Source organism: Pelophylax lessonae, assembly GCF_965119305.1.
Source record: "Pelophylax lessonae genome assembly, chromosome: 1".
In the NCBI taxonomy this organism is placed as follows: domain Eukaryota; kingdom Metazoa; phylum Chordata; class Amphibia; order Anura; family Ranidae; genus Pelophylax; species Pelophylax lessonae.
Window position 1 is genome coordinate 225,150,645 of NC_138768.1, and position 19,536 is coordinate 225,170,180.

The 19,536-nt window shown below is 41.9% G+C and overlaps 1 protein-coding gene across 1 annotated transcript in view; it reads left to right on the top strand.

The window, feature by feature from the left end:
• SH2B3 (SH2B adaptor protein 3) overlaps window positions 1-19,536 on the top strand; it is a 257,173-nt gene that overhangs the window by 54,916 nt on the left and 182,721 nt on the right. The window contains exon 2 of the mRNA XM_082259691.1: window positions 18,516-18,557. The gene's annotated coding sequence lies outside the window, so the exon portion shown is untranslated. The remainder of the gene's footprint in view (window positions 1-18,515; window positions 18,558-19,536) is intronic.

Below are 19,536 nucleotides of genomic sequence, written 5' to 3' on the forward strand. Positions count from 1 at the left end.
CCATCCTTCCTACCAAAAGTGGTTTCAGAATTTCATCTGAATGAAGAAATTGTATTACCTTCCCTGTGTCCTAAGCCCAGTCATCCTCGGGAATTTGCTTTGCACTCCTTGGATGTGGTCCGGGCGATCAGGGTATACTTGAAAACGACAGACTCGTTTCGCAAGACGGATTCACTTTTTGTGATCCCAGATGGACCCAAAAAGGGGTTGCCTGCATCTGCCGCGACCATTTCCAGATGGATCAGACAGACGGTAGTACAGGCTTATTCTATTAAGGGTCGGGAGCCCCCGTTCCCTGTTAAGGCGCACTCCACTCGGGCACTTAGTGCGTCATGGGCCTTTCGCCATCAGGCGTCAGTGGTCCAGGTGTGCAAGGCGGCTACCTGGTCGTCGGTGCATACCTTCTCTAAACATTATAAAATTGATGTAATGGCATCGTCTGATGCCTCATTTGGCCGCAAGGTTTTGCAGGCCGCAATTTGAGGAGACCAGTGGTCTACCTCGAGGGTTTTTTTCCGTTGGAAAATTTTTTCTTTTAGTCTCATTCTTTGTTTATAATGAGCCTTTAAAACTTCTAGTTTGGCACCGGTTGGGCCTACTAGATTGGATTTGATTTTGTCAATCCCACCCCTCATTTGTGGCACTGCTTCTGGATGTCCCAGCTCTTGAGAATCAAGAAGACTACGTCTGTCAATGAGCGATAGAGAAAAATGGATTTTTGTAAGAACTTACCGTAAAATCCTTTTCTCTTAAGCTCATTGACAGACGTAGTACCCGCCCCTCTATCATTGAGTTGGGTTGGGTTAAATTCTCTGTACTGCTTTAAACAGAACTGATTCCCTGTAGCAGAGAGAGGGAGGATATACCCTCAGGGACTGCCCCCTAGGGTGGAGCCAGAACGTTTTGTCATTCTGCCTAGTCCTACTCCTGCGGAGACAACATAACCCAGCTCTTGAGAATCAAGAAGACTACGTCTGTCAATGAGCTTAAGAGAAAAGGATTTTACGGTAAGTTCTTACAAAAATCCATTTTTTTTTTAAATTTTCCTTGCATGTGATTGGCTATTCTTTGCAAAGTGAAGCTTTACCTCATTTACTAAGATTTGGCGCAACTGCACTTGCAGGGTGCAATTGCACTTTGCAAAGTGCACAGTCTATTTTCCTTTAGTAAATCAAACCCATAGTGTCTCATATCAGTGGGAGGAATATTGCCCCTAGGGCCGGAAAAAGGGCAAGCAAAGGGTTGGAGACTACTGCCTTAAACAATAAGCCATAGCAATGTCAGATGACATGAGAAGTCTACATAACACAGATGCTGGTATCATAATGAATATTTATTGATACTTTATTTGAAACCCCCCCCCCCCCCCCTCCATCAATAGCACTGTGAGCACAAAAAAGAGCATACCTGTTCTCACATTGTGTTGATTTAGAGTTCAAAATCTGGTGCAGCTCTGCATGCAAACCAATCAGCTTCCAGGTTTTTGTCAAAGCTTAATTGAAAAAGCTGAAGTTAGAAACTGATTGGCTACCATGCACAGCTGCACCCGGTTTTGCACTCACCAGTTTTAGTAAATCAAGGCTGCAGAGTGAGATTTTTGCCCTAAAAGTAAACAGTAATATTTTTTCTTTGCAGAAAATCTTCTGATCTTATAGCTGCTATGATTTTTCCAATAGTTTTTTTAATTTTGAACAGAGTGGCAAACAATTACAACATCTGTATCTGTCTGGGTCCTTGTTGGGGAGCTTTCCACTTACTTCCTTTCTCAGTGATTACTAATGGCACAGGAAGTAAGACAAAAATGTTATAACCCTTCTAACAAAGCAAAAAAATGTAAAAATGTGTGCTGATTTTACACAATATGTATTCTTGTGTGAAGGTGGCCATCTTGGTTATTGGAACAGGGTTACTCATGCCAGAGCTGCCCCTCAGATGATTGATGATCAGATGAGCCATAGAGGAATGATCAGGTAGCAGCGCAAGAGTCATAAAATATTATTATTTCAGGTACTTATATAGCACTGTCAATTTTACGCAGCGCTTTACATATATATAGCACATTCACATCAGTCCCTACCCTCAAGGTCCCTAAAGGCCCGTACACACGTACCGATCGTCGGCATACAAACGTCGGTGGACGAAGGATCTGCCGATTGTACGCGTGTTAGTATGGTGCCTCCGACAGATGTCTGCGCACAATCCGCGGACAAAAGTCTTTCGTGCAAACATGAAAATATTTGTATGCCGACACCAGAACGGACGATTGTTCGCCTGTCAGTACACAATTCGGCCGACAGACCGCAGATTTGCAAGACTGGGCATGCTCAGAAAATAGAAAACACAGGGAAAGTTAACCATTACATGACATCACTTCTGCAGTCGGCAGACAAAATTCTTGTGCTGTCCTTGTGCTGTCTTTGCACTTTTCAGCAGACACCGACATCCCGGGGAGAAAAGAGGAACATTTGTAAGCCGACCATCGGTACGTGTGTACGGGGCTTTAGGGCTCTTTCACACGGGCGGTCCGATCAGATCCGCCTGTCAGTTTTTTAGGCAGATCTGATCGGATGCCCCATTCAGCCTTATGGAGCAGCGAATGTCAGCGGTGACATGTCTGCTGACACCCGCTGCCATCCGCATCCAATCCTGTCCGTGAAATCCAGACAGATGGAAACCCCTATTTTCCATCCGTCCTGGGGATTGGATCGGATGAGAGCGGACAGGCGGTCCACTTTCATCCAATTCCCCATAGAGAGCAGCGGGGGCTGTGACACCTCCCTCTCCGCACTGCAAGCGGAGACGGAGCTGTCATCTGCCGGGTCAGTGGGGATCACAGATCAATCCTCGCTGAGCAGCATGGATCCACCTACAGAGGCAGACCGTGTGAAAGAGCCCTAACTCACATTCATACATACACATAGTAAGGCCAATTTTATACAGGATCTAATTAACCTACCATGTCTTTGGAGTGTGGGAGGAAACCAGAGTACCTGGAGGAAACCCACGTGGGCACAGGGAGAACATGCAAACTCCAGGCAGGTAGTGTCATGGTTGGGATTTGAACCAGCGACCCTCTTGCTGCTAGGTGAAAGTGCTAACCACTACACCACTGTGCCGCCCGATACTAATCCATAGAATTAATGGAGCAGGAACAGAAGCAAGAAGGTCACTGCAACGGTTCTTAGGTACACAAGGAGTGCAGTGATGATCATGGGCAGTGTAATAATTAAATGTTACTCCAAATCTTTTACAACTAGCAGTCAGAGGCCTTAAAAGAGAGTCTAAAATTCCAGGAAAAAAAAGTAATTTTTTCCCAGGTATTGCATTTCTAGACTTCCTATAACATGACAAATTTGTATTTTTTTAGTTCAGGTCCAATTTAAGGAGCATATTTAACTTTTCTAAGACCAATTTAAAAGAGGTAAAACTTGGGAGATCTGAGATGTCCACCGACCTGTTTAGGTGGGCATGTTTTCTTTTTCTGTGCCCCAAAGCAGCCATCTGTGTGATGATGAACTTGCAAGCATGTGTTTTGTACTTGTAATGAAGAAGGTTGTCATATTAGAAGTGTTTCCTGCTTATTGTGGAAAATAAAATTATAGGTATGTTTAAATAGTAGTGATGCACTGAAATTTCGGCCGAAAATATTGTTTTTAGCATTGTGCCAATGATTGCTGTTGAAAACGCCCACGATTTTGCTGTGATTTTACCTTGCTTTTGGTTTGTATTTCATAGGTCATGTGACGGGGGCAATTTAATGCGTTTTCAATGCATTTTAGTGGGGAGGTGTGTTTTTGGTGCAGTTTTTTTAACTGGCCAAATATACACCAAAAATGCAGTAAGCAAGATTTTTAACACCGCTTCAAAAGATGCCGATAATAGCTGACAGTAAATTTATATGGGACAGTAGACCGGATCCCCTTACCTTCTTAACAAAATATTACTAAAATAAGACACCACACCATCTGTTTTTTGGATAAAATTTTAAGGGTCCTTTCACACGGCCGCTCCGTGTGAAAGGTCCGCTGCAGGACTTTTTTTTTTTTTTTTCCACGGAGCGGATGACATTTCTGTCATCCGCTCCGTGTGCTCGCATATCATCCCATCCGTTTGCGGATGATATGCGGACATAATGTAAGTATATGGCACTGCGGATGTCAGCGGATGACACCGCTGACATCCGATTTTCCTTCCTTTCCGTTTTTTACACGGAAGAAAAAATGGGGTTCTGTTCCATTCGAAAAAACGGAACAGAACTGAAAGGAGGAAAATCGGATGTCAGCGGATGGTATTCCGCTGACATCCGCAGTGCCATTCACTTACATTATGTCCGCAAATCATCCGCAAACGGATGGGATGATTTGCGGACACACGGAGCGGCCATGTGAAAGGACCCTAAAAGGCCGCGGCCGTTTATTATTTGTATTAATATAAATAAAAGATTTAACACAATCCATAATGTATAAATACTGAAAACAAACAAACCTGATCACCACGATCCAGGCTGTAATAAAGAGATACACTTAACAAAATGTATCCATTGTTTTACTTAAATAACCAAACAAACATTAAAGCGGAGTTCCACCCGAAATTTATACTTACCTCCATCTTCTCGCTCCCGGTCACCTGAAAAACAAATGGATAATCGCAATTTTTTTTTTTTTTTCACTTACCTTTTAGAGAAAATATACTCACCTTACTTCCTTCTTCCTCCCCTCGGCGGCCACGGCGATTCGTCACTTCCTGGCTTTTGCAATGATTCCTGGGAGCTGAACGTCATCGCTCCCAGGAATCATTGCGCCTGCACCGGCCCCGACGTCAGTTCCGGGGCGCGCGCGTCATTCCCTTCTAAACAGCTTCTGGGCATGCCCAGAAGCTGTGGAGGGATGACGCGCGCGACCCGGAAGTGACGTCGGGGCCGCTGCAGTGCATCGTGGGACCGAAGAAGGAGGAAGAGGACCGAAGAGGACGCGGAAGAGGATCGCGCTGGCTTCAAGCTGCCCACACCCGAGATGGCAGCGCTGGAGAAGACAATTTCAAGGTAAGTTTTTCTCCTGAAAGGTAAGTGCAACCCGGGACAGATCAGAGGCTAGCCATTGTGGAATGTGCTAGCCCTGACTGTCCCGGGGGTATTTTTATAAAAAAATGTATAACTAGGGTGGAACTCCGCTTTAAAAAACGTCCCCCTTTGCGATAAGCAAAGGTGACCCACGAATAATAAACTTTTGGCCGCGACAGCCAAGGGAGGGGGGTGGGGAAAGAGATGAAAATCTTCTTTGTTCTTCCTGAGGTGGTCTGAAGAATTAGGCGGCAGTGAAGCCCCTTAAATAGCCCTAGAGCAGCCGTTTAGGCGGTAATTTTGAGCGGGGTTGAGAGCCCAAATCTCCCCAGATACAAGGGGGATTTGGGCGGGAAGCGCAAAGGGAAGACAAATTCTCCCCAGATACCCGAATTTGAGCGGGAAAAGGGGGGAAACCTCAGGCAGCCAGGTCAAAAGTTCACTACCTCAGAGTCCCCTATACCTATCTACCTGATAACTAGAGCCTAATACATCTAACATGCCCAGTCACTATCCCATGAGGAAAATAGGGCATATTCATTCCTCTTTTCCTTTCATTCATTTAAATTCATGATATTAATTAAAAAGACAAATATAATACAATTATTTATAAAAATATATATATTTTTAAAAACTGTCGGTTTCGACCAAGTGCATCCTGAATTTTCGGTTTTGGTGCATCACTATTACATAGTGGGCTGTACAATGTGTCCTGGGTAGGTGATACCAAACCACTGCATGAAATAGGTCAGGATTGTCACAGGTGTCAAGTAATACTAAAAAAGACAACATTTGAGGTGTAAAGAGAACATTAGCAAAGTAATTGGAAAAGAAAACCGAATGTTGAGGTGTAAATTAGATAGCATAATGAACTATTATTGGATGTTACTATGTACTATAATTATATGCAGGCTCCACACCAGAAATATGTACAAACTGGTCCCTTTTAAGAAAGAATTCATTCCTTTATTTCATTGGCATAGTATTCGTAGATCAACTAATGCACAGAAGTTTCCAGCCAGCAGATGGAAGCCCTTTTTGTTGAGTAAACAGCCAGCATTTCTCATTCAGGAACATTTATTACAACACATTGGAAAATCTCGATGAAACCATTAGCTATTACTTCCCTTATCTCTGAAGAAAGGGAAGTTAAGCTTATGCTGCCTTTGTGTTCCATCCAGCCATTGGACAATTTTTGCAGTGGGTCATTAAACTCATTTTCACTTTCAAAAAAAACAAGCTGGTGACAGATATGAATAGCATGTACCTGGACAATAGGATTGAGTGGAATATGGAAGGGGGCTGGCAAGTTTTGGCACTATAAGGACGTGCTGAAGGTATGGCCTGCCAGTTAGACAGATCCAAGGCACTGGAAGCTGCTGAAGGTATATGTAGTGCTTATAAGTGCCATCATGTTATACCTGTCCTCCCCCAGCAATGCAATACCCTCATTCCCCCATGTTGTTCTGTTGTCATCACTGACATCTTCTCCTGGTCTTCTTCCATCTCTACCACTGGGCAGCCACAAATGATGTAACTCTTGTGCATGCACAGGACTCGCGTTGTCATTCCATCTTTTTTAACAGATCATTTTTTTATTGAAGTGGTTTTGTTCTTTTTTATTTTTTTCTACAGCAAGTAGAAAAAGAACAGAACCATAGTGCACCAACCATATAAAGAACTTTGGAGTAAAATGACATTGACCTAAGGATCCCAGGAGGGCTATACATGATGTAGTCAATTGCCTATACTTTACACAAGTAAAATATCTCTGAACATGCCACAAATTTGGAATAAAGGACTCAATTGCAAAACCATAAAAATACTGTGCCTAGGAAAAGGAGGAGTCCGCGCCACCATATCCATCACAATAGGTCACAGTTTTCAATGTGTATTTGTTCTCCATATGGTGGTGTATATCAGCCGAGTAACTTTGATTGATCATCTAAGAGTCGGTTCACACTGAGGCGACACGACTCCTTACTACTTCGGGGGCGACTTGTGCATTACATTGCACCACGACTTCGGTGCGACTTGCAGGGACTTCACATAATGGAAGTCTATGCAAGTCGCTCCGAGGTCGCCCCGAAGTAGTACAGGACCCTTTTTCTAAGTCGGAGCGACTTGCATCACTCCTATTAGAACGGGTCCTGTAGCGGTCAATGGACCGCGAGGGAGCGCGACTTGTCAGGTTGACAAGTCGCCTGACAAGTCGCGCTAATGTGAACCGACTCTTAATGTAACTCTAAATAACCCTATATGCAAAACATAAGATCATTCCCTAAAAGCATGCTGTGGATTTTATTGATTAGTTCTAAAATTTGTGGTAAATATTTGAATAATTTGAGATTTCCTGAGAGCATCTGAATCAGGGTTCTGAGGTCAGCAAAGTATCTGGAACATAAGGGACTTTGGCCAAAGCGATGGAGTTCTGTAGGCCCTAAAAAAAAAAAAAAATGATTTGGGTGAGTCACTTAGGGGAATTAGACAAACCTATGATTTCATTTTGACCTCTAGTTTACAGATGCCAAGAATGAGCCTGGGGTGCACACTGCCATGGGCATGTATGCAATAGATAAAACATTAAGAGGAGTAAAGGAAGAATTTTTTTTTGGCAGAAAAAAACTCTTGTCTACCTAAAAACTCTACCTCCTTGAGGGCTAGTTCACACCACAAAAACGTTCTCCTGGATCCGTTCTGGACGCGTTTTTTACTCATTTTGTATGTGTTCCAGATGCTTTTTTTTTTTTTTTTCCTTCCTTTTCCTGTTTTTTTTTTCACTGTACTGGGGTCCGGTGTGTTTTTATGCATTTTAACGGCATTCCAGTACAGTTCTGTGCAGGAAAAATGCAGCATGTTCTACTTTTCTTTTTCTAGAACCTAGAACGCACTGGAACTGCAAGCCCTGGTGTGAACTATGCTATTGAAAACCATGTAATCTACTTTCTATGCGTTTTGGATGCAGAAAAAAAAAGCGTTGGAACCCATGTGGTTTGAACTGGCCCTAAATGTTTTTATCTTCAGACTTTAATTCCACTTTAATAACTTACAAAGTAGTATGACGATGAGATGTGGTAGAGGTTGGTATATGCTCAAAAGCTGAATAAAGCATTCTTATAGAAAGGTTATGTTCTGTGTTGTACCATCATGTGTCTGTTTTTGCTTTACTATTGATAAATTACTGTACAGATAAGGGGAATGCAAACGTAGGTCAGTGCGGGGTCACCTATGGAATGAGAAGTATTTGAACGAGATAATAGAGGACTTTTTCCTGTATAAAACAGACATGCCTATTAAACTATATTTCTCTTTTCATTGCACTCAGGCTGAAAACTATTTTTATATTTTTGCTGATTTTTTTATTCATGCAGCATGGAAATATTTTATAGGCCTTTGAAAGTAAAGGGATTGTCAGACATTACTTCCAAGATACAGTATGTCCTTGCAATAAAAAAAATGGTTTTCATTATGTCATGCTACATATTATTTTATAAGGAATGCTGTTCATAACAAAAATGAGCCTCCAAAAGCTGCCGTTCTCAGATTCCAATGCAGTGACTTCAATGGTAGTGAAGCGGAGTAAGGTGCAGCTTCATTGCCCTGGATGTAGCATAGGGGTTGAATTAATAAAGACAAATAGACTGTGCACTTTGCAAGTGGAGCTGCTCCAGAGCTTATAAATGAGGTTAATTTTGATTTTGCAAAAAGTACCCAAACACGTGCAAGAAAAATAAAAAAACTGCATTTTCGCTTGCACATGGTTGGATGATGGAAGTTAGAAGAGCTTTTGCTTTTTTACTAAGCTCTGGAGCAATTGCACTTGCAGAGTGCAACTGTACTTTGCAAAGTGCACAGTCTATTTGCTTTTAGCAAATCAACCTCATAGTGTCCACAGTTATGCCAAGTGGCACCTGCCATTCTCAGATTCTAATGCAGTGACTTCAGTGGTAGTGAAACTGAGTAAGGCGCAGCTTCATTGCCCTAGATGTAGCACAGGGGTTGATTTACTAAAGACAAATAGACTGTGCACTTTGCAAAGTGCGCAGTCTATTTGCTTTTAGCAAATCTACCCCATAGTGTTCACAGTTACCCCAAGTGGCACCTGCCATTCTCATATTCCGATGCAGTGACTTCGGCGGAAGTGAAGCTGAATAAGGTGCAGCTTCATTGCCCTAGATGTAGCACAGGGGTTGATTTACTAAAGACAAATAGACTGTGCACTTTGCAAAGTGCAGTTGCAGTGGAGAGGAGTTGCTCCAGAGCTTAGTAAATGAGGTTAAGTTCGATTTTGCAAAGAATACCCAATCACATGCAAGGAAAAAAAAAAAAAAACGGCATTTTCGCTTGCACATGGTTGGATGATGGAAGTCAGCAGAGCTTTTGCTTCTTTACTAAGCTCTGGAGCAATTGCACTTGCAGAGTGCAACTGTACTGTGCAAAGTGCACAGTCTGTTTGCTTTTGGCAAATCGACCCCATAGTGTCCACAGTTACCCCAAGTGCCACCTGCATGTAAGGCTTTGATTGTGTTGCCCATTTTCATCAATACAGCTGAAGAGACTGGCAGTCTTTAAAAGAAACAAACAGTTTTGAATTTAGAGATGTGGGTATGATTAACATTTAGTAATAGTGTCTGCAGTGTACTTAACTAAATGGCTTGTACTCATTGCAATATCATAGTCTGCACTCCTCACAAATGCTTCAGAGATTGTTATGTATGTAGACACTCCCAGATCTAAGCATTTACCAGCCAGATGATCGGGGGGTGATCAGCAATATTCGCTGCTGCTGATGCAGCTATTAGGGCTCATGCACAAAGTAAATATAATATTAATATATAATGATGTGCATTGCTAGAAGTCATTGACTCGAAAAACCAGCCACTCTATGTAATTCATAAATTAGAACTTATATGGGTAGTTTCTGTACATCCTCAAACTTCTACATTTTAACCATATTCTTTGTGTTTGCACTAGACACATTGCAGAACAGTGTCTTTCAAAACCATTCAAATTACTATGTTTGAATGGAAGATACATTGACTGTTATCAAGCAACTAACGCCCACGCTAACATATTCTGCCTGGTTGATGCAATATTGATGAAATAGGACCTCATGCAAGCGTTGCTGTGTACTGTATATTTAACTGCCTTTAATATAGCTGACTTTCCCTATAAATGCTCACATTTTTATATAGCCTTTTACATATTTAATTCTTATATGTCACTGTTTCTGAACATTTGAACATTTAAACATATATTGTTATTGCCCTGCACTCTATGTGATCTCTTCTAGGTATTACGTTCCTTGAAAACTTTTCTTAGAGAATGACTTTTTGACAGGTCGAGCCGGTTCACATTAGCGCGACTTGTCAGGCGACTTGAGGGGCTTACAGTAATCCTACTCTACCTTTACTGCCAGCTACTAAAAGTGGCGGGAGGGGTAGGATCACTCACACAGGAGCTGACAGGCAGGGAGAGGGGGAGAGAGGAGACACTGCGGGATGATGGAGGCATGTAAACTGGCCACGGTATTATGGATCAGCAGCCATGATTACCATAATAAGTTTACACAGGGGGGACACAGGAACAGGCAGGATCAACCAGGTATTTTACCACATAGAAAGGGACAGATTAGACAGCACAGACACTATGTCTGGACCTGTCTTTATTTTTTTCTATTTTTTTTAGGGTTACAACCTCTTTAACATTGAAAAAATGCTGTAAAGTTTGAAACAATTTATCTATTTGTGAAACCAAGTCACTGAAGGACAACTCAAATTGCCCTAAGGCTCCATGTACACGGGACGTTGTTAAAAGTCCCTTTGAATGCTGGAATTTTTAGGACGTTTGAAACGTCCGTTCAGTCGCGTTTGTACCCGCGTTTAGCGGGCGTTCATCGGCGTTTGCGGGCGTTTGCTTTTAGAAGCGTTCCTAGAGGTCAAAAAAATTATTCCCCTTTAAAATGGAAAAACGCGAACGCTAAACGCGGGTCATCGCGTTCGGACGCCTTCAGACGCGTTTGTGCGTTTGAAACGCCGGGAAACACACGTTCAAATGCAAATAATTGCGTTCTAAAAACAGTCCCTGAACACAACTGCCTGCAAATGACTGTAAACGACCTGGTGTACATGGACAGATAAGATAAAATGTAGATGGGTTCAGGGGCTTCTGAAAAAAACGCCCAACAGCTCCTAAACGGCCATTTCCAGCGTCCCGTGTACATGGAGCCTAAGAGCTATCCAAAACCAGTGCAGTTGAAAAAAAAAAGATGTTACTTAAAGCTTCCCATAAACTATTAGAAAATCATTCAAAAATCGTTCGATACACTCGTTCGTTTGACTTTTTTTATGAAAAAAAAATAAAATAATGAACCAACATTTTAGATTTTTTGCACTGAAACAAATGATTTTCGAAACACCAGTAGTGGAATTGATCAAAAAAACAGTTTGAACAAATGTACAGCACATGTAACCCCGGATCGTGTAATTGACTTTATGATGTTATCGATCAATAATATGTTGATAACCGGGCGACATTTATTGATATAATGATGCCCTTATCGCATGCACATTCAACAGATTTTTTTTTTTATTCTGACCATTTTTGTTGAACGATTTTCTAACCGTGTATCGCCTGCATAAATGTGCCAATCTGCAGCCTGCAGTACAGTTTTGGAGAATATATATAAATATTATGAGGTTGAAAGCCAGCATGGCCGCTTATATCTTTAGATGTGAATATTTAGCCAAATGTTTTTGCCCATTAAAAGATCCAGAAATTTGAGATAAATGTAAGCTGGCCAGATGCTCCATTACTTTATTTAGGTACTCGCCACCTTGTCTCTCCCAGCATCTAGCAAGGTATAAGAAGTCTCCTGCACTGTGCTCTGGCAGGCTGCAAGTCCAAGCTTCATCCTCCGATGCTGCTACTAAATATAATAGCAGGTTGGGAATCATGGGGCATATTATTACCGGAGACTAACATGGATCTTTTATCTCTGTCTACTGTCTGAAGAAGAAAATTGCTGACATGCGCAGTAGAGCGGCATTCTCAATCTGTGAGGCAGATGTCGCATGCAAATTCTCCACCCAAACAGGCTCATGGCAAAGTCTTGTATAAACCTTAATGAAAACATTTTATGAATGACTTCCTGCTTCAGCTCTGATAAAATTGCTGCATTTAGTAACTACATATAAAAAAGCATTGAATGCATTATCTGGACATAAGTGTGATTTTAGACTTCAGGTATAATTTGTGATTTTCAAAACATTTACATCTTACTACTACCATATGCAATTTCAGAGTGTGGTATGAATACATAATTCCTAAAAATTCATAATCTCTTGTGGCTTGCGGCTACTTGGGAGTAAAGGGGGGGGTAGGGGTACCTGGTTTTGACCGGTAGCCACTTCCAGTCAGATGGCCACAGCAGTTCCACTGGAGGTTCCCCCCTCCCCCCACCTCTCTTTCCACAACCTTCTAAGACAGTTCATAGGTCCCAGAAGTCTGCAGGACCATGGACAAAGCGCAGCTCGGCTCGCGCATGGGCAGTGGGAAGGCAGCTATGACGCTATGAAGGCTTCACAGCTGGCTTCTCACAGTAAACATGCCAGCACCTGGGACCCGAAGACCAGCGGAGAACCAGTCTGGGTGAGGATAGTGCTGGATCCCTGGACAGGTGCAGTATTTGTAGCTGCTGACTTTTAATTTTTATCAAAACAGACTGAAGCTTCTCTTTAAATGGGGTTGATTTACTAAAGGTAAACTGGCTGTTCACTTTGCAAGAGAATTTCCTCCTTGGGATTAGGGTTGTTTTCGAAACAAATTATAAAAACTATTGAAGCAGGCATTAGTGTCCATTCACACTACCGCGACTTGTCAGCCTGACAAGTCGTGGTCTATTGTGTGCTACAGGACCCGTTCTAATAGGAGCAACACAAGTCGCTCCGACTTAGAAAAAGGGTCCTGTACTACTTCGGGGTGACCTGGAGCGACTTGCATAGACATTCATTATATGAAGTCCGTGCAAGTCGCGCCGAAGTCGCAGTGCATGCGACTTCACAGGTCGCCCCCAAAGTCATGCCGTGTTATTGTGAACCAGCACTTAGTAGTTTTCCAGTGGCACCTCCAGAGGGAGGGCAAATTTAGGTGTTTGTATTCGTAGATTTTAGCCTAAATTTTAGGTAATGGGGGACCAACACAAATGTGGATGATTAACATGATTGGTCCCCATCGTCAGTCCTAAATAAAAATGTGTTTCTTGAAAAAGACCAATGATCTGGGGTGGCAAGTAGTTAGAAATGCTATAAATATGGCAAGCGTTCCAGTAACTTTGGAAAATCCATAAGTCGGTAAAATATTTGCAAAGATTTTTTTTGTTTGGACAAACGCATGGGTAAATCTAGATGGTGAATGTGTTTTGTAAATGTGAAAAATGAAAATGATGGCAAGAAATTATGGAGTGATCCACTTTAAATTTTAATCCTATGTATTGTACCTAGAACTCCCAGCAAGCATTGCAGTAGCCAAGAGTACAAGTAGATTTCTGTAATTTGTATGTAAAAAGTAACACAAGAAAGTTGCACATTACCCATCAGTATTTGCAGTCAGTACTACAGATTAAAATACGGTCAGCCATGTTTGGTTGTGTTAAAGCAAACCTGTTATGAGAGAAATATGGGGCAGCTATTGCTGATCTCCTTTTGAAAATGCAGATTCCTAATGGATAAACGGACTTATGCTGGTTGCCTACATAACTTACCGTCTTTCTTTAATACCGCGAGTCACTGACCAAGAACAAGTATGCAAATCAGGAAAGTCAGACCATTGACTCAAACTATTGAAGGAAGAGAGTCGGTGAGAATGTCAGTTATGTAGCATTTTGAGAGGGAAAGGAGTTGGTAGTATCCATGTTTCTGCAATGAGAGGTTTTCTTTAAATGTAAAAATGTGCCAAATATAACACGCATATGGCACTTTTCCACTGCAAGTACCGGCTCGGCTCCACTCGGCCCTGCTTGGCTCTGTTTGGTTTTCCACTGCATGGTACTGCATGGTACGGTGTTGGGACGGTTCGGTATGGTTTGGTACAGTTTGCTTTTCCACAAAAGTAAAGTGGGTGGGATAACAACGATTCTCTGACCAATCAGTGGCTAGTAGTGACAAACAGTCAAGGCTACATGCAAAGGATTGTGGGATATGGTACCGGTACGGACCTCTTGGAACCACAACTGAGGTGGTACTGTTTAAGCGAGCCGTACCGTTCGGTTCCATGTAGTGGAAAAGCGCCGCCGTACCGCACCGTACCGAACCGTTCCAACACCGTACCATGCGGTACTATGCAGTGGAAAAGCACAAAAGCGAGCCGAACTGTTCAGTTCCATGCAGTGGAAAAGCGCCAATACATTCTTACATATTGGGACCACCAAGCCTCATTGATCAGTCTGCCTGAAATAAAAATTGAATAATTCATATTCTTCACATTTCTTAAACTGTCTTTTCCACCAAAGATTTGAATCTGAGTGATAGTCATAGTCATTTGGATCTGGCTGATATAGCCTTAATAGGCTTTTCAGACTTCAACAAATGACGTGTTGTGGTAATAAGTGTCTGCAAAGGATGACTTTCAGAGTGCGTGTGGTGTACAACCAAAAGAACAAATACGTAAAAAAAAAAATGAAAGATTGGCTTTTGGAATTACACGGCAGATGGAGAGAGCATACCTTTTAAAAAAGTATAGAGATAGAAGTGGGATTGCTATCATGTTGTCGCAAAAATCACAAAGTTATTGAACAGTTTGACTGTTTAAGTACCCTTTTCCTTAGTTTTATGTGTTTGTTTCCTTCTAGTTCGGCCTACTTTTACCTTATATAGATTATATGAGCTGAAAAGTATAGTTGCGAAATAGTGAAATTAGACCAACTTTTGTTAGCATTTCTGTGCAATAGTAATCTTTTAAAGTGGTAGTAAAGTATTGTTGAAAAAGGAAAAAAATGAGCCCCTCTGCAGTTTTAGGCTTAGGATGTACTAGTATGCACTGCATACAAGCACATTATGACAGACATACCTACAACTGGGCTGTCATAGCTCTCCCTGGTCTCTGGTGCTTCTATCTTCACTCGCTCTTCCTTCTGGGCTTTATATCTTTGGCCACTTAAATGGCCGGGACACTGTGTCGTCACTCCCGCGCCTCAACACGCTGCGCATGTGCGGCTCAGATCACATTACTGTTGACAGGCAGGGGGAACATTTATGTCTCTTCTGTTATAAAAACCCTGCCTGTCAGAGGTTTTTGTACTTCTTGACTTCATTACCACTTTAAAGCCCAAAAAATCCTTTAGGGGTGTAAACTGTAAGGGTTAAACGATTGTTAAAGCTGGCCATACATGGACCGAAGTTCGACTGGTCCATGTATGGTAGGGCCTGGACGAATTTCCATCCATGTTTGGCTACTGCAGTTGAACTGAAGTTAATCTACCAATCGACTTCTGTTCAACCGACCTGTCAGATAAAAGTCGCTCAATCAACGGCTGCAGCCAATGTCTGCAGCACTGATCTGTATATTTTGACAGCAGGGGAGTCTCCCCACTGTGTGGATAGAGGAATTGGTTCAGTTATTTTCATCCATCCAAACTGTATGGCTAGCTTTAGTCTTGGGGGGGGGGGGGGGGGCGGTGGCAGCAGAGGCTATATTAATTACCTTTTCCTCGCTCCAAGCTCCATTCGACCAGTTTGCTGCAGCCTAGTCTCTAAGCTTCTCTTGGCTTGGTTTATACTCTTGCTTCCTCTTTGTACAATACAGGTATAAAAGCCCTGCAATGTACATAATGGAGCCAAGACTCTGCTTAGACTAGAGCTTTTCGGAGGGAGAGAACCGGAGCCTGCTGGAGTGGGGAGTCAAGTAAGTAATACAGCCTCTTCTGCAACCTCTAAACTTAATAAGCATTTAACCCTTGAAATTTGGGGAAGGGGGGGGGGGAGTCTGCTGCATGTTTTTTTGTGCCTTTGGGCTTTAACCTCCCTAGCGGTTTTCCCGAGTGTGGCTTGGGGTTAAATTTCAGTGCCAAAAGCGATAACCCCGAGCCACACTCGGGGTACCGCTAGGGAGATCGCTGGATCCTGTAAGAGAGGGTACTCACCTTGTCCCAGGGATCCAGCGATGTATCCTGGCAGTGTGCCGCGGCCGGATCTTCCTCCCGATGCTCTGTGCCCCGGCTTCCGTCTCCTGCGACGTGACGCTCGCAGGGGGATGGAACCGGCGGCAAATTCAAACATTGATACATTACAAAATAAAATAAATTCACATTAGTCTGCCCCCCAAGTGCCCTTTCCTGCAGTTTTACTGTACTTTTTATATATATATATATATATATATATATATATATATATATATATACACACACACACACACACATATATATGTGTGTATATATATATATACATATATATATATATGTGTGTGTGTGTATATATATATATATATATATATATATATATATATATATGTGTGTGTGTGTGTATATATATATATATATGTGTGTGTGTATATATATATATATATATATATATATATATATATATATATATATATATATATATGTGTATACGTGTGTGTATATATAAATATATATATATATATATATATATATATATATATATACATACATACATACATACTTTAACTTATTTATAGTTATTTATTATATTATAATTTATGATTTTGTGTTTCAAACGTTATCATACCCGAGATGGTATAAAGAAGAACGCACAGTAAAAAAAAATCATATGTAAATAGTTGGTTTGGGCTGCTCATTCTTAAGAATTGCATGCATAATAATGGTACCGCTTTCAGCACCCAAAATCGGAAAGAATCATACCGCCAGGGAGGTTAAAGCGGTTGTATACTGAAAAACAAAAAAAAAAAACCCTGCAGGACAAAGGCATAATGAGCTAGTATGCATGAAATACTTACCTTAAAATAAAGCCCCGACACGGACCCCTGGACACCGCTGTGGGAGCTGACATGCTCCCTCGCCGTCTTTTCCGGGTTCCGCGGCTCCGTCGCTGTGAGTGGCCGGAGCCGCGATGACGTCACTCCCGCGCATGCGCACGGGAGTCATTTTCCGGCAAGTGCCCGACATGGAACTCTGAAGGTCTGCCGGGCACTTCAGAGCGCATGTGCCTTTAGCGTCAGCGGCTGCATGCAGGGCAAATATCTCCTAAACCATGCAGGTTTAGGAGATATTAATTGTACCTACAGGTAAGCCTTATTATAGGCTTACCTGTAGGTAAAAGTCCCAAAAATTTGTATACTACCGCTTTAAGGTGAAGGGTAAAAAAGGAATTGTAGATTTTGTTATTTGGATGGCTTATTGTGGGTCATAGACTTTACCTGGGGGTTGATTTACTAAAGGCAAATAGACTGCACTTTGTAAAGTGCATTTGCATTCTGCAGGAGCAGTTGCTTCAGAGTTTAGTAAGTGAGCAGAAGGTCTGCTGCCTTCCATCATCCAATTATGTGCAAGCAAAAAAGCTGTTTTTTTTTTCTCTTGCAAGTGATTGAGTTTTCTTTGCAAAGTGAATCTTTACCTCATTTACTAAGCTCCTGCAGAGGGCAACTGCATTTTGCAAAGTTCACAGTTCTTAGGTGTCACTGGACAGGTCAAATCAAAGAGCAGCAAAACCAGTTCTGGAGGAGTTTCTTTCAGAAGAAACTTTTTTCTATGTTTGCAGGACAAGATGGGATCCAAAGGGATGTCTTGGATTAGGAGTAAATAAAAAAACGAGTCCACAGAATCCTTAACTTGGACACACCTCATAATATTAGTACTTGTAAAGTCATGGCTTTTTTTTTCAGTTTGGCACAAGGCCTTCAGTATCCACCCATGCCATACATAGTTCATTAAAACATCAGTCTATGCTTTGTATACTGTAGTATGAAAAAGTTAAGGCTTCAGACATCTCAAGAAAATATTGAAGCAAACCTCTATGTATTGCTACTTGTTATTAGAAAATTTAATATTCCTTATGCTGGCCATACACTATACGACAAATCGGCAGAAATCCGGTCATTCGGACAGTTTGTTTGTTTTTTGGCCAGTTATTGAGCACAAATTGATAATCGGTTGTGACGTTTTTGAGCCGAAAAAACGAAGGACAACTTTGGAAATTTTCTGACAAATAAACGATAAATTGAAAGGTTAATGTGTTTTTCATCCAAACTGTTTTCACTAGGTAAATGTGAAAAAACTACCAAAAAAGGTCTAATGTATGTCTATTGAGCGATTTATCGGTCATTACATGATGGCACGATCAAGTGTTTTTGTTTTTTGAAAATGAATTTCAACGATTTTTCGTATAGTGTATGGCCAGCATAAGTCTGTGGTTTGTTTCTTCTGTACCTGTTATTTTGTCCACACTGCATATTGATGCTCTTTTTTTTGTATTGTATTTTGCAGGTTGGAAAACTATGGTAACTTTGCACAGTGGAGCGATTGCATGTATGTACATCGTACTTTATTAGCAGAGTGTATTTAAAGTCAATTAACAGATCTATTTATATCTAAGACTATATATTTCTAACTATATTTTTCTGGTGTTGGGAGAACTGCTTGTATGCAAATTAACCGGTTTCCAGAACCAGATACCGGAATAATTGTTGCAGTGCTTGACCTGTGTTACGTTGTTGACAATCGATGTCCAGCCTCACCACTGAGAGCGATGATATAAGAGGAGGGGGCGTGCCCACACAAAGTTCCTAAATTTGTTACTTTGTTCTCTTGTCTATTGGCGCTTTTCCACTGCATGGAACCGAACGGTTCGGCTCGCTTTTGTGCTTTTCCACTGCTGGTACCGCATGGTACGGTGAAGGATCGGTACGGTACGGTACAGCGGCGCTTTTCCACTGCATGGAACCGAACGGTACGGCTCTCAAAAACAGTACCTACTCGATTGTGGTTCCAAGAGGTACCATACCCGGTACCATATCCCACAATCCTTTGCATGCAGTCACTACTAGCCACTGATTGGTCAGAGAATCCCACCCACCCCGTTGTTATCCCACCCACTTAACTTTAGTACTACTTTAGTGGAAAAGCAAACCGTACCGTACCGAACCGTTCCAACACCGTACCATGCGGTACCAGCAGTGGAAGAGCAAACCGGGCCAAGCAGGGCCGAGTAGAGCCGAGCCGGTACTTGCAGTGGAAAAGTGCCATATGACTGTCAGAAATATGAGGATCCCTTTCGCCAAACATTTGCTGGTGGTGAACCATCTACTGTCATTTAAAACACATTCACTAGGAAGATTGTCCTGCAGTGAAAGTTTAGTGAATGTCAGGTTACCTGCTTTATAAATATGCCCCTAAGCCCTCATTCACACTAATGTAGTTTGACATTGGGTATCATACTTATGCATATATTTTAATGGGCTGCCTTAAGCAAAGAAGCTCATGCATCTTTTTGGGCCTCTTCTTTGAG